At 34.0% G+C, this 17520-nt stretch overlaps 1 protein-coding gene across 7 annotated transcripts in view; it reads right to left on the bottom strand.

Moving 5' to 3' along the window:
- LOC105668370 (uncharacterized) overlaps nucleotides 1-15099 on the bottom strand; it is a 195090-nt gene extending 179991 nt beyond the window's left edge. For 5 of the 7 annotated variants that reach the window (XM_067359233.1, XM_067359237.1, XM_012360714.2 and 2 more), the window contains exon 1: nucleotides 10101-10816. The gene's annotated coding sequence lies outside the window, so the exon portion shown is untranslated. Of the gene's footprint in view, nucleotides 1-10100; nucleotides 10817-14048; nucleotides 14088-14959 lie in introns of those variants that run through there. The other 2 variants (XM_067359234.1, XM_067359239.1) reach the window with 2 other exon arrangements.
- Nucleotides 15100-17520: the final 2421 nt, after the last annotated feature.

The following is a 17520-nucleotide window of genomic DNA, read 5'->3' as shown; positions in this document are numbered from 1 at the left end:
ATTAATCCTCGTCAATCATGCAGCATAGTATTCTATTTTCATTCTACATTGTCAGGTTCGTGTCACGCGTGCATCAAGATAAAATCATTAATTAATAAAACAAGTAACTTTATTTCTGTGACCACACAGTTTTTGTTTATATATATAGCTAAGCACACAATTTTTGTTTATACATATAACTAGATTTTTATCCGTGCATGTTTCATGAATGGAATAACTTGTGCAAACAGCCAATAAAATCACAATTTTATTGGTTATTTACAAGTTACACAAGTTATTGTAAAGTATTAAAGTGGCGCATCAAACTCAATTATCGGCATCACATATATAATACAAACAATAACGTATATGTTAGTAAATCAAGAAAATAATAAATTATAAAAATCAAAGAATGTGATTTATCCGCCGCATTCTACGACCTGTGATACAAGATAACTGGAACCAGATCTTGTTATTTGTTGGATCGGAAATTGAATATCTTACGTAAGACTAGTAAATGGAAAAATAATTACGAGTTGTATTACGCACAAGGACGGATTGTGCATAAGAGAATGCATCACCAGCTTATGTGATCCGAGAGAGAGTCGGCATATATTATGCTATTTTACTTATAATACGATGTGTTTCCTTCTTTTAAATTGAATGTAAAATTGTAATTTCATTATATTAAAAACGTCTTGATATTAGCAAAAAAAACTGAATAAAACGAGAAAAGATTGAAGCAAAAATAGAGATGAAAATTATACGCTCCGAAGTGACTTATATAAGAATAACAAACACATTCCGACGTATCACCGACATTAAAACTTTTCTTGCGACGCTGTAAACAGTATGCGACTTAATCAAACACTTGGACTTGTCTGTTTATGTCATCCTCACCTCCCACGAAACGTACACGAAGAACAGCTGGCGTGTTACAAACAAGCAACATTTACATGAACTATAGCCTTACGGACTCTTGATATGTATACAAATTGGCATGCACAAAGGAAACCCTATATGTAGGAGATATTAACTGGTTACAAGTAAAATAATATTGCATTTCTAGATACGCGACAATTGAAATTACATTTAAATTATATATTTTTTTTCTTTAATATGCAAATACTATAAATGTATTAAGAATGTTATCATTCTTTTTTTTTTTTGTCATTTTTAATAAACTATACATAGAGAAATTTCGTCATGTTTATATCTGCAAGAAATTTCATAGAAAATTTCACGAATAGAATTAAATCCGATGTAAAATGCGGCTGATACTGTTACTGCGTACCGTAAGATGACGTTAAGTTAATGAACGCATTCAGCGTGCTAACATTCACGCGTTTGCACTTCGAACGGGTTGCACGAACGGCTGAAGGTCTTTGGTAATTTCTTTGAAACTGGAGCATTCGATGCGTAGCGCAAGATCTATTCGAAGATATATAAGAAGCGTTAAACACGATATATTATCGCGTGACACGTACTTAACACGTCACATAATACAAAGAGCACTTGTGCACATAGTCCATTGTTGATATCAGCTCACGTTATAATGTCCTAAATCTTTTTACACCTTCTCATTTTCACTGTAATTACATTAGTATGCATTTTATACATGGTACTCAAATGTAATTAAAAATTTATTCAAATATTTTTTTAGCGGGTAAAAACAACTCGACGGATGAGAGAAAGAGAGTTAAATTGCGATATTTAGTCACATACTATTCATCGCTGAGCAAAAATTTCATTAAACCGATATGGCTCAACATAGCAACATGATTAAGAAGGTTAATTTACTCAATGTATTTATGTAATAACACGCATACCGGCAGCGTATAATCACAATAACAATTATGATAATCGAGGTAATTACGGTAATAGCATGAGACTCGCGACTCCATTAATTATATATAACACAATCTCGTTATAATATCTACACGATAGAAGAAAAATAATTTTTTTCATTCGTTATCTTTCTACGTATTTCTTGGATGTTTTTTATTGCGGAACCGAAGTGCACTGTGATAAACGTGCACATTCACGAAGATCATGGCTATACTAAATCCAGCAACAATTACCGGCTTTGTCGCATGGCCGCTAGAAACCCTTGTTATCCGGCCACGATAGAGCGGCCTAATATTTCAAACACGTTTTTCCCCTTCGAGCAAACTATAAAACTTCGGAACAGTGATATATCGTTCGCTAAAGGACTATTGGTGAATAACACATCCGAATAAAAAGCGGCGAACAAACACAAGCCAACTTGTAAAATATAGCTATATGTTTGATTAATTTTCGTTTAGTTTTTTTCTCAAAGAGAATTTCCCGGAGGCTGTTATCTACTGTAATAACTTCTACATTTTCAATATTAAATGCGTGGTAATTAACGGTTAAATTAAACTTTTGATGAAGTACAATCCAGCTCAGACTCACCGAGGAGCATCTCTGTGAAATAACCCATTTTTTAAATTTCAATATTATTGATTTTGAATGTATTAGAAATTCTAGTGGAACTCTTTGCGGAAGAGCAAGAACTTTATCAATTATCGAAATGAAAATGGAGTGCTATAATATTACAGCGGTTTGAAAAGTAACTTGTAAAGCGAGTCTGCCTTGTTGTAAATGCAAGCCTAAAGTTCTAACAAAGATTGACAATTTTTATTATCACATTTTCAACGCTTTCGCTTCAATAATAAAATGTAACACAATTTTCTCGAAATCGGATTGCAGATTTAAAACGTGCCTGCAACATCGAATGTCTTGTCAGATTTCATATTGTTGTAAATGCGAGAAATACGATGGGCAAGTTAACTTCCGGGCGCGATGTTTTTCCTTCGGCGCTCAGTGGCTTGCGCTCCCTTATTTGAGAAACGTCGTTCGAGGAATTCGAAGTAACTTGCCTTAGGAAGAATTATTATTCGAAGCACGATGAGGTCTCATAAGTCTTACATTACGCGCGCACGACGAGGATTGTAAATCGCGCTGACAAGGCATAATGATTTCGACGTGATTGTATTAAAATTTCATAGTCATCCCGCCATGTCGTCCATTACGGACGATCGATGCGGATTTAGAAAGCTTCGGCTCAATCCGTTCCTTTCGCGGTCCATTCGGTCCAACGACTAACGTTCTACGCGAACAAAAAGACAGGAAAATAAAGGTAAGAGTAAGCGAACAGAGCAAACGAATCGAAAAACGAGAGCTGCGAGTTTCCCCTTTTTATATTTAAAATGTATAGAACGACGAGGTAGAAAAACATAAAGAGATATACTGTCCATACTGCTAACGGATTTAAAAGCCACGCCTTGACTGTCTGATTCTGCATCAACAAATGTACGAGATTTTTTTAGCCGTTGGCAAAAGTAAATAAAGCTGTAGAGCGGAACGACGAGCCGAGGCAGTTACACGGGGATAAATTCAAGGAAGTTAAAATAAGCACCGGCTAAAACGTCTTATCGTTGTGATTGACGACCCTAGCGTCGGCCGCGCTTCGTTATGACGCTCGATAAGTTCTCGAAGCAACGTCACTAATGATCCGAATGTATAAAGAGCGTTATGCACGAAATAAAACATCCCTTACGTAGAGAGAAAGAGAGAGAGAAAAAAAGTCCCCGCGAGCTCCGGCGATTATCGGTCACGTAGATCTCCATTGCGTGCTGCTTCTATATCCTACGGCTACAGTCAACGGTGCCACACTCGGAGTGGACTTTAAATCAGATTACAGTGTGCACTTTCCCGCCAACAGAAGTGAAAACACGCACGTATACGATGTAATATGTGTAGGAGCAAACAAGCTGCGTCGAATCGACGTACGTTTCGCTCTTAGACCGAACAGCAAATTACCCGAAACTAGTACAAGGTATGCGCGAGGTAATTAATTTCTCGGAGCAAATGATTGATCCCACGGTAAAAATACCACTAAAATACTCCGTAACAGATATTTCATGTCCGCTCGGTTACAGCAATATCCGATGCGTCTCTCCTATCTACGTCTATACCATGGTGCATAATAAGCCTAGAGACTTAATCAGGGTAAGTGCTCTTTATGGAATGTGCATAATGTAGCGCTGTCTGTCAACGTAACACGTAGTTATTTATGGCACAAAACTAATCTTGTTTTACTCTCCATTAACGCGGTGAGATCAATCTATTCCTGATGTAGATATTTCACTGCGTATTAGAAAAAATTATTTATTTTTAACTAATTATCTTCTTTAATGTGTGATATTTTTGGTTGATATTGCCATATTTCTATTTTGCGAGTGAAAAACACATTTTTGCATACAAATTTGCGCTCGTTACATTTGTTGTATAAAAATATCATAAAATGACTTTTGCATTATTTTTCTCAACAACTTATGAGAACAATTTACGGAGTATGCTGATCTTAAACTCGTGCCAGTTTCCGTCCCGGATATTACGTGCCTAATCGACGCTATTCTTTAAAAGATAAAATGTTCTCATGGCCAGCGCAGCACTTTTAAAAACGTTGCTTTTTAAATTGCGCTGAATTGTGCTAAACTTGTGCTAACTTGTATTGTAAATAGTCTCAGCAAACACTGTAACTCTTACCTAAAAAAATTATTCGGTTCAAATCTTATTTTTTAGTCTCACAGATTGCCATATGTTATATCGCAAGGCAAAGATCTCGATATTCTTAGAATTATGATCAATATTATATGTATATGTTACAAACCTTATTGCAAATTCGCTCAATTTTCTATCTGATTCAAATAATTTATCTCTCAATTCTTTTACATTTTATGCAAACATATAATGTTTCTTGAAAACTATTCTTAATAAACATTTTATTTGCATCAAAGTGTTCCTTATATAGTCTAGTACAATTACCGAACTATAATTACACAATTTTCAAGTACTAAATTACTTAAAATTTGTTGTATTATAAGTTTTACCGTCATTATTTTTAGTACGTAGGGAAAAGTAGTAAAGAATTTTAATATATAAATCTAAATTATTAAAAGAAATTAATGCACACTCTATCTACATCGCGTATTAATTAATTAAAGTACTACATAATCTCTCAACATTTAAGTAATATATGCTAAGTCCTTGATCGATACTTTAATGCAAAAAATATTCTCACTAAATCCTCTATTTCAGGAAAAAATTAATTGAGATAATCCTTGCATGAATATATTACAGACCACATAAAACCTCTTAAAAGAGATTATTTACAATTCAATAGAGAGAAATAATTTTCGAGTGTTAAAGAATTAATCTAATATTCGGGCATCGCAACATTAAAGTGCGTATCAAAAATATGATCAGCGGTTTACATCAGCGTTCTACATTTCGTTCCACACTTTCGACAAGAATCTGTTATCCTACAAATCTTCACGCGTTTGAAATTCGCCAAGGAAGATCGCAACGCGCTAACTCGGCCCGACTTTAGCGCCCTCGACACCGGAGGAAAAAGCGGCGGTTTCCGGATTTCCGCGAAAATGTTACGTTTGCCCGACGTTTCTATTTCTGCGCGTTGCAATTTCCAAGGAAGTATGCGCGCCGCCAACTGCGAGGTAACGAGCGTCACCGTCGTCGCCGTCGGCACGACGCAGCACCGGCAAACGGAAACTACCGTCTGCGATTTCGTCGGAGATAATGTCACGGCTAGCGACAAGAACCGGCTGACTCCGAAGAAACATTTTATCGCGGATGCGTACCGATGCGCACAGTCACACGTGCCACGCGAATCATTAACCACGTACGCCGCGCGTGTGCATATTCGTCTCGTGAATGGCTATGAAAAGCGTACCGATGAGTCAGGCCCTTCTCGGAAGGTCAATACTGTTTTAACGCGAATGACGCGAACTGACGCGAAATAAAGCATGACTAACGACCAGATTTGTGTGGAAAGATGAACGACGTTTAACATCAAAAACGCGCGCCGAAGTGAAAGCAAATATGTGCCGCTCATAATGTATAGTCATAAATTAAAGCGATCAATCAACTGCAGTTACTGATCATACACCGGAGACTTTTCCTCGATTTTCACCTCTTTTCTTTTTTTCCTTATAAATTTTCAATAATACGCCATTAAAGTCAATATTATTTCAGAGCTTTTGTTTGTGTATAACGGGTTAAATGAATTATTTAACAATATTCCTCAACCTGTTATAAGTGGAATAACTAAATTATTATCTGAAAGGAGAACTGTCTCGCTGAAAGCCGGGTCTAATCATGTAAACGTGGATCTATGCTACAAATTTGAATTTAAAGTCCGTAGAGTGTATAAAGTTGGAAATAATATCTGCTCGCACATAATACGAGCTGTCATTTCTAATCTCGTTATATCTAACGTGAACAGAACTAAATTGTATTATGAATCTTTCATATATGGGCGAGAGAGAGAGAAAGAGAGAGAACGAGGCTTTAAAATAATTTCTCAAATAAATTTCATAACGTTTCATATACGCGATAAAATATTACTAAATATTGTATCTAAATTATGTCTTTTCATCTCTTTCTTAGTCTTAAAAGTAACTGTTTTTATTCGCAACGAGAGTCTTGACCTTGAACACAAACTATTTTCTACAATCTCTCTATTTCTATTGTTCACTTGTTTTCGTTTTCTTTTTCTTTTATAGATATCTTTACTTTTGTAGATATATATGTGTGTGTATATCTAGATTGTGAAACTTTCACTTTTCTATCCTTCCCAACATTTTAACTGCTTTAACAGCAAGTTCCAAAAATTATTATAATTGATGGTATGTACGTTTAATTGTCATATCTACATTCCTACCACTTATTTTCCACCTAACATGTTTTTTTTTAAATGTCGACACAGGATCAACGGGAGGTTTACACGATGATGCGTACGATCACACGACACGCACGACTTTCGAAGTAGGGGAGCGTAAACTCGATATCTCGCGTGATTCATACGTGACTAACTTTTATCAGAGAGCGTCTCGTGCAACGTCAAAAATACGTCATGACGGTTGGGAGCGCAGGAATGCGGCGAAGGACTTAAGAGTTCAATAACGTGGCCGATTTATGGCCAAAACGGGCCAATGGCTGCAACGGTTCAAACGTGCCAATGCATCTATATGTAACTGAATAGATCAATACGTACTCCATTATGTTTCTAATAATAATACAAATGATAGTTAAAACGGAAATAACACAAAATGAAAATCTCACGATGCTTTATAATCAATGTATAATTATACATATTCACCGATGTTAATAATGCTGCATATTATAATTACAAATATGAAAGGGCAGATCAATATCATTATTCGTTTTATTTTGCATCATCAACGTCTTTGATTATGCCGCATCCACGCGCGCGCGCGCGCGCGCGTGTAAACAATCTCGAAAAAATATATTTAACTAGCAATGTTCACACTTGAAAGAGCATAACGTGAATATCGAATAGGAAACGAATCACTCTCGTTAATATAGCCTAGTTTTATATTTCCATATCAATATGAAATCGATAAACAAAAAAGCCGCATATATTTCCGTTCAGGATACAGTTGGCGCATATAAAAATATCAAACTGCGATTTCAAATTTTCAAGCACTGAAATGGCATACATCCGTTGGAACGTTATTGAAACGGAAATGAGCGTTTCAGGTCCGTTCGCTTGCTGCAGATCGAGAAATAAATCACTGTTTTGATGTGCAAGATTCACTAAAAAATAATAGATATTATTTAATGAAACATACTAATTTCTATTCAAGTAATTTTTTTCGTCGCGTGCTAATTTGTTCGTCAATACTCAATTCCAGTTTATTCGTTATACTTTAAAATATTTCAATTAAAAAAAATTGCTTGCTATATTGCATATAGTTTATCATCGTGTATTATGGGCGAGATTTATTATTGATCTGACAAATATTTCGAAATTAATATACACATTTTTTATCAATGGTCCATCGCCTCTTCCAGACGGTTATATTTGTCGTCCTTTACAAATGCAAATGCTTTATTAAAGAATTTTCTCCTCGCAATCAAAGATCTAAACTACGGGATGAGATCTTATAATTAAATGCTCTACGAAATTGTCGATTCTTGCTCGCTATCCAGCGGTTCAATTGTCGTTTTAATAGAATGGTTCGGTTGTCTCGACTTTCAACGAAAGGAAGGAAGAGCTTGTACAAATAACTATATATAACTGCGTTTATAATATTGCAAAGCGGATCCCGTCCCCGAGGCAAAGTTCTTCGAACTTGATAATAACGCACACTCGGAATTGACAACGCGCACCAATTATGCTGGCAAACTGGCTCGCAGCTCTTGTCATCTTGGGAAGCTACAATAATGACGTTTATTTACAAAATGTGCGGTAAGCTTCTCGCCAATTATTCCTACGACGTTTGATAATCGATGTAATTTCATGATATTGGACGTAAAAATAAAGATTACAAAGACAAAAAATAAAAATCCTATTAAAAGCTACTCTTTCGAATAAAAGTTGATTTACATCAGAAAAAGCAACACATGATAAGTAAATAGTAAAACAACGGAGATTGGAACAGATCTCTTTTTATTTGATCTCTAACTCGAAGAGTTTGATATCTTATTTTATGCCGGCTGCAATAGATTGATCGCTTCTGCAAAAGAATTGATATTTCGCGTCGAAACTGTTGCTTCGGATAACAGTGACTTGCGGAAGATTGATATATGTGAAGTAAACATTGAAAGTGTGCTTTGCCAGATTCTTTTACACATGGGATATTTATTTTACTGGTTTCATCTACTTATGCATCACGAATTTCAATAGTTTTTAAAAAGTATTATTTTTCCAATTTCGTATTAGATAAAATAATCAAAAACATAATCAAACTCCATATTCTCTTTATTTTGAAAAGTTAGAGAAGTGTTTTTGTTAATCAGAATTTTTGAATTTTTTGCAATAACCACGCATACCAATTTTAAGACATTGATGAAACAAGTCGCAATATAAACTATGATTCAATAAAAAATTCTAGTGCAAAGTAATGTTATTAAAAGTTGTATGTCAAAAGATGATATATTAAGTATCTTTCATATATTGTATCGAAAGAAAAAGAAAGAAAAACGACATGTAAAAAAATCATATCGTAAATTATATCGCAAAGCAATATTAGTCACACAAGCACATAAATGTACGCTAATGACGAAGTTCGATAATGACGAAGACACAAGAATGTATGTTAATGTCAAATGACTATGTATATTTAAATGTAATCAACGTGTTTTCTTATCTTGTACAATTTGATCTTGCATTATCAATCAACCTCGTAAAACAGTATGAAATATTCCGAGTATTAATATCCATTGTTATCCAGTAATGGAATACGTATTAAAAGCGTATTATGCACAATATATTTGATCATAATCATAATAATATCAATCAACTTTGTCAAAGTACCTACATTTACAACTTAAATATCCCGACATTATATATATCATATTATATATATATATAGATGGCCAATTTCATTTAAGACGTAAAAGATAATTCAATTGCTTTAATATTAAATATCATTTAATATATTAAATATTTCTAACCTCATTATATTAACATATGTCGCATTCCCATATTCGTCCATTTAATGTTAAATAGTTAAATTTTCATATTTTATTAAAAATGATAAAAATTGCATTTTAATGTTTTAAATATCTTATTTCGTTCTATCTCATGCTTCTTTCTTCTCTAAATCTCATATGAGACAAATAAATTTGCAGGATCCATTGTGAAATCCGTCGCATTTAATATTAGATGCGCAGAGAGAATACGAGTCAAAGGCGAGAACACGATTGCGGTCTTGCGACGAGATCGTATTGTTGCACGGCAAAACGAAAGAGCGGAGCGCGGCACTGTTGGAAGAGTCGAAGACAACGAGATCCCGAGAGATCGCACACGAGGTTCGCCGCTCCGAACGAGATTCCGGGCAAGACCGCGTTACCTGAGCAGAAGAAATACGGCCGACTACGGTGTGAACCGCCTCGTGTGCCACGGACGAACATGAGGTAAGCACGATCGGCATTCCCATGCATTTGAGTAAGAGAGCACACACATTTTCGTTGGAACGTGTGCATCCATCACAAAGCGGCGTAACGAGAATAACGGATAAACGAGAAAGAAAAGGATCGACACTTACCTCACAAGTAGACGCTGTTTGTGGCCTCGGCTGTTCACTTGTATCCGCCAATCGTAGCGACAACTTCACGTCCTTCCTTCCTTCCTTCCCGTCGGCACTTTTGCTCCTTCCCTTTCTTTCCTTGTGCTTCTCCTGCCGCTCCGCTCCTCTCCTGCGTTACACAGAGGACGCCGTCACACGCACTGCCGTGACACACCGCGATACTCGAAAACTTTTTTTCGAAACCGACACTCCCGACTCCGAACGCGTTTCAACCCGCACCGTTCTGAACTTGGCGCACGGCGTCACATTATCCCGCGCTAACCGACACACACTGTAAGGGCACGCGGCGCGTCCACCGGGTGGTCTCACACGAATAATGTATACACGAGTCTACTGGTCGCGCGATAACGAAACAATGCGTGTAACAGGTACAAGTATAGGTCGATGTACGATCCTATTTTAACGCTATCACGCGACGCGCGGCGAGTTTCGAACAGTCGACGCAACTTGCACAATTTGATGCGCCACGCGTACGGAAAATCGCGTTTTACGGTACGGGCGAATCTTTTTGAGCGCTATCACGCAACACACGATATATTCCGAATGATCTGTGTAACTCGGATCTCTCATCGGAAAAAAAAATCGGAGTCGATGCGACTCGACACGACGTTATAATAACACGACTTGCACGCGCTGCCAACTTCGGCAGACTGAGGCTCGAGACGCGGTCGAGGCGCGCGATGGCGACCGGTACGCTCCTAGCGGCCGATATTCAAGGCAATGACGCCTTTGACCAGACTTTGCGCTCCGATTCGCATCGAGATCTGAAGCATGTTACATATATATGCACGTGACGATCAACGGACCAGGCGAGCGCGGAAATCGGAAAGATGACATGAGTACTCGTTGGTTTTCCAACATTTCCGAATGCTCTTTCAAGCTGCTCTGAGTGACGGAACCGAGCTTTCAACGATAAAAAGATTGACGGAATATTCATCGATAAACGCGATATGTATAGGATAGATCAAGATTCATATATTCACATAACTCGCGTAATAAAATTCTTGACAAATTACGAATTCGTTTTTTCTCAACAAGAATATCGAATAGTTTATCTTAATTAATAAACTTATTAATAAAATTGTATTAACAGGCTAGATCTTTTAATCATATGCATCAGCTTTTTAATTCTAAAATCTATTCTGTCTGAAATTTGTATTTTTTAAATAATGTTTATGAGAAAAATTATAAAGAGATAAAATACGCATGTAAAATAAGCAACGAATAAATTATATCGATTAATTCTCATAAATGCAACATTTATCGCGGGTAAATTTAGGTTCAACATTTTAATATGCGTATTATTGTTTGTATATAATAATTTACATATTCAGAAATATAATTAATAACAATATTGATGATTTGACAATTGTCAAAGTGCGATGAGTATTTGTAAAATTTAAAGATTTAGATAAATACTCTTATAAAGGAAAATTATTCATTAACAAAACATATACTTGTGTATAAAACGTTTATAAAACGTATACACATATTTTTAATTGCATAAAATATTATCATCCGTTAGAATATGAACACAAATTGCTGGTTACGTTTTTATGTTAATGCTGAACGATGTTAAACGGTATTGTCAGATTTTACGTATCACAGTACAATTAAGTTCGTGTGTAGGCATAATTCCATGCATTGCGAATGTAACAGCGATTAATTAAACTTTGAGTCTCCTGCGAACGAATGCATTGCACAGTACGGTTATATTGCCAACGGAAACTAGTTAGATATTTTATCCAACGCCAAATCTCTCTCTTTCTCTGTTTCTCTCCCTCTTTCTATCTCATTAAAAGGCACAGTAAATAAAATATTCGCTATTTCACCGTTACGAATAATTTAGAGGTATTACGCTGTAAACACTTTACGGATTTTGAAATTCTGCCTATATGTTTTAGCTCGTATTTTTTCTCGAATTTTTTCTCGTATTACTAAAATATAATATTTTAAATGAATAAGGTTTTACTGTTTCAAAAACAGAAATCAATTTAATACAAGAGAGATTGATATTATAATTAGAAAGAAAACCAATAAATTTTATCTTTATTCAACAAAAAACTTTATTGACATTTTTGTTGAAAATGCAATATAATTTAGCGTCATATGATAATTGAATAGTGTAAAAACGAGTGAAACAATACTCTAGCAATCAATTTTTAATAATTAATATGCAGAATATTCTAGATTTCTCATATTTTTTACTTTATTTATAATTCTGTGATCACAAGAATTAGTATAGATTCTGAGAAAATTCAAATAGACGTCCACGATATTTTGTAATCATTAATTTTAAAACAAAGTAAATCATTTTTCTAGTTAACTAATTGGTCACTATAATATTATTTGTTAATGTTCGTGTAACAGTGCATTCCAATAACAACGCTTCGATAATGTGCAAATTTTATTCTGGCGTAACTACTGGGTAGTGCGATAAATACCATTTATTAGTACCAATTGAATAAATTATGTTTCATTCATCGTACCCTCCGTTCGCTCGCATTCCCACCATTCATCCCCCCTGCTTCTCTATCACCCTCTTCCAATCTTTTCCACCCATTTGCCTTCTCTCCGTTTTCCCTTTTAGCACACAATAATTTGTCGCAATGAACAATAAACAATTAAAGCACATTTCAATTTAATCAAAAAATAGGAAAAAAAATTGTGCGTTTGCAGTATATAAAGCAACATATTGATATTTTGGCGATAACAAATTGAATTAAAATTTGCACTTAAAATTTTCAATATTAAAAGTATCCAACCTATTTTTTATTCGATAGTTACTTATAAGTCACTTAATATTTCCATTTCAAAATTAAAAGAATAGAGTATATTCTTATACATTTAATTAACAGCCTATAAAGCAAATTAATTCTACAGATAAAAGCAATTATACTTTATAGGCAATTAAATTAATAATCATTTTTTTATTGCATCAGCAAATTGCATATACGAAACTGAGCATTCGCTTTTTTACAAAAATATTGAAATTAAATTTATTAATAACTTTAAGTAAAAAATACTCAAATATATTAAAATTATATTGAATATCAATCCCAAAAATTTATATTTTTGAAATATTAATATCTAAATTAAATATTTTACATTTTATATTTTCCTAAAATTTTTTTTTCAAAACATATGTTTATGTAAATATATTTTTAAAATGTTTTTAAATGTTGTAGTGTTATGAATAAAAAATAATAAATCAGATACATAAATTTTCAATTTTTTACTTTTAAGACGTAACTTTGTATTTTATTATTTATTTGTAAGAATTGCAAATTAAGACTGTATGTACTTGTTACATACAAAACTTGATTATTTACGTGGGATTGTAAAGTATGAACAAATGAGAGAATGAACCAGAAAACGAGAAATAAAACGAAAGAGTACGAGAATGAGCGAGAGAGTGAGAGAGAATGTTAAAACGTTTAACGTATGATTGTTTTGTACGAAAGTACAATTGTTTTGAGCGAATGTGGCATATGAAAGCGAGTGCGGCATATAATGAAAGTGAGTAGAACGTGTGATTGAAGATTTGAGAAAAACAACGAGAGTGTGTGCATGCGTGATTGGAAATAGAGAATGTATGATAGAGAATATAAAACAAGCGAACTGAGAGCGAATGCACTGTGTGTCTAGAGTATTTCAAGAGAGCACAATGTTTCAAGCATTAAAGTCAATCTTTTTGAGCATTGCGGAAGACAGAATTCTACAAGAGAGTTGTAAGAACGTTTGCATCGAGAGTGTAAACCTTTAGTGTATTTCGAAAGTCTTTATAAATTTTTCTATATATTGTTAATAAATTGTTATTCCCATTACTTCTGATCAAAATTATTTATCCTACATTTATAATTATATAATCAATTTGATATATTAGACCAAAAAAAATTTACTCACCAATTATATCCTAACTAGGATGTGCTACCCAAACTGTACCTATAACAATATATACATTAGTTATCATAAATTATCATATATTTTGTCTATGTTAATTATTGTGTAATTATTTAATTATTTATATTTTGAATAAAACATAACTACATATATGCAATAAATTGCGTGATAATTGTTTCAACATTTTAATGAATATTTAATGTTTTAATAAATAGTTTCAAACATCTTATAATAAATACATAATTATATTTTTTTATGTATACCCACAGCATGCATATCCGGAGGATGTTCAAAAGACATCCCAAAGATATTGTATCTCTCAAAGATATCTTCGAGATGTCTTCTGGACGTCTTTTGGATATGCGTGCTGTGTGGGTATGTGTGTATTATCACAATTGTATATATATTCAAATAATGACCAAATAATTTTATTCATCAGCTAAAATATTTTTTAAATTTGTTTCATCCATTGCAGATTCCGCCATAAACTGCTCCATCAGCTCGACAAATCAATAAATACTGGAAACCTACACTTATTAAACGCACTACCGAATGAAAGATATTCGACACTTTACTTATGCAAAATTACGAATTTACATCGCGAATTTGCCACATTGCAAATATATGAAATGCAATCGCGAATAAAACGCACTTTACTACGACTTATCAACTTGAAACCACTGTCCACGTATTCACAAAAAAACGAAATAAAGATTGCCTTGAATATGCGGAAGTCATCAGATACGGACACATAGTACACAAGAAATACATTTTGGCCAATTTAAATCCGACAAGTTAAATCTTGAAATATGCTACATGCTACATGCTACATTTAATGAAAAGTACATCGTACTTCGATTCTCTTGATACCAATGTATTTTCTCAACATTTATGAGATTAAAATCTGTACTCACTGAAATAACATAACCTATTTCAACACGGTACAGCCAATTGATGAAACGCCGTTAATTATAAATGTTTGCGGTAAACAGTACGTTCCGGCAATCGCCTATCACTTTAATCAGCACCTTCAAAAACAATTTGCACTCATTATGTACTTTTAATGAGTAAAATACACAATTAATCGCTGAGCAATAATGCTTACCTCTTCGATTCAAAGCATAAACTTATAAAAATATTGCGGGTGAAAGGCGACTGAGGGCGACACATATCGCGTACATCGATATCGATGTATTTCCGACAATATGGTTGTTAGCCACCTATATTATGTTTCTTGAAATAAAAATTATCGATGTATTTGACAATATGCGTCACTTTTTAGCCATGATGTTTTCACGTCGATCGCTTCGATTCGAAAAGTGGAGCATAATTACTTAGTGATTATCGTGTATTGTGATCGTTGAAAGCATATATTGAGTGCTAAAACGACACATCAACTCGAAACTGAAACGTTTTCATAAAAAACTAGACGAAGATTGCTTTAAATATGCAGAAGTCATCAGGTATGGACACAATAAGAAACACCTTTTGACCGATTTAATTCTGCGAAAAATCCTTAAATATGCTACATGCAACACTTCGTGGAAATCTCTGAGCAAAATGAATAAAATTAGCTTTCCAATTTAAAGCGTCGACTTAACATAAAAACATTGCGGCTAAAGGGTGACTGAGGGCGACACGTATCGCGTACATCGATATCGATGTATCTGACGTCATATATGCGCCACTCTTCAGCCATAATGTTTTCACGTCGGTCGTTTTGGTTCGAAAAGTAGAGCGCAATTGCTTAGTCATTATCAAGTATTTTGATCGTTAAAAACGTATATCGAGTGCGAATTTTTGTTGAGAGTAATCGATTAAAGTAACGAGCGATAGCCGAACGTATTATTTACCGCGGCTGTTTATGATCAACAATCTTTTATCGAATGTCTATCAATCAGAGTCTAATTATAGGTTAGAACAGGTTGTGAGAATCCAAGTGAGTACACTGATTTTGATATCATGGACGTGTGAATGGAAGAATACATTTCTTGAACAGAATTAAAACCGATTTTCATTATATATAGCATGTAGCATTCAACGTGTGCGTGTATCTGATGTCCTTCAAGTGATCGCCGAGGCGGTCGTTCATCTCGGTTGCTCTAACCGTCTGTACGCTTTCCGCGAAATGTTTACGTTTATAATAATAACTGAAAGAATTATGTGCGTGAAAATGTTGCTGCTCAAAGTGTGTTTTAATAATCTCGCGTTTGTGTTTTGTGTATCGCAGCAAATTCGCAACATGAATCCGTGACTTTCGCGTAAGTGTGCGGATTAATTTTTATTCGGTAGTGAGTGTGATAAGGTGAATTATATTCGGTAGTGGTGTGATAGTGAGTTTATTCGGTAGTGGTAGTGATTAACAACTGCAAAGTTCATCAATTCGTCGATGGAACTGATCGGAGCAGTTTAAATGGGAATCTGGAACGGATGAAGCAAACTACAATATCCTAGCTGGTAAATAAAATTAAAATATTACAATAATTGTTTACGCCATTTTTTGCACATTAGTTTTATTCAAAATAGAAATAATTAAATAATACGTAATAATCACCATACATAAATTGTATGACAATTTACTAACTAATATATGTATTATATTTCCTAGGTATAGCTGAGAGAGCGTACTTAGCTAGGGTACAACGACCGGTGAGTGAATTTATTTATTATACTTGCGTAATTACACAACACTGATATCGTGTGTTGTCGTTTCATGCGTCATTATAATTGCTAAAAACCGTACTTTGATAATTACATCCTTGTCTGAAATTTGCACTTTTAAAAATAAATAATAAAATATGTAATTACTTCCTTTTATCTTAATAGTAAAATATATTATATTGTGCCCAAGTCATGCACGTAATTTATTATTAAATTATAAAATTACAAAATTGTGGAAATATAAATTATATACACATATATGTAAGCAAAACATTTTTGTAGAGATATAAATTACAAAGTTTAATTTGGAAATTAAAATTCTAAAGATATAAATTTTGAGAATATTATGTTTAATATAATAATATTCATGTATGTAAATTTATTTTTTTATTAATTTTATTAACAAATAATTGTTTAATGTTTCTGTAAAAAATGTATTATGAAAGTATGGTTTTTTGAATACGCAGTTTATTGATGTAATGAAAAAGTTGTTGATAGAAAAGTTAGTGATAGAACTGCTTATACAACAATTGACAACTGACGTTTTATAACGTATATTTCGCGAAACAGTTCTCTTCTTTTTCTGGATATTGTAACTCGGAAGGTTTTTTTAAAAACGACACAGTTTGCGAAAGTTCTTTTTGCACGATGGCTATGAAAGTATTCTTATACTATATTTTTTACTGCGATGCTGCATTATAATTATTCGTACAATTTTTTATTGCTCAATTTATAACTTATATAACTGCGACATAGAATACATTTTATCTCGCGTTTGCGTTTCGTGTAATGCAGCCTAATAAATTCGCGACGT

This window comes from Linepithema humile, chromosome 7, assembly GCF_040581485.1.
Source record: "Linepithema humile isolate Giens D197 chromosome 7, Lhum_UNIL_v1.0, whole genome shotgun sequence".
Taxonomy (NCBI): domain Eukaryota; kingdom Metazoa; phylum Arthropoda; class Insecta; order Hymenoptera; family Formicidae; genus Linepithema; species Linepithema humile.
The sequence above is the reverse complement of the archived record's forward strand: the minus strand, read 5'-3'. Positions and strand labels throughout refer to the sequence as shown.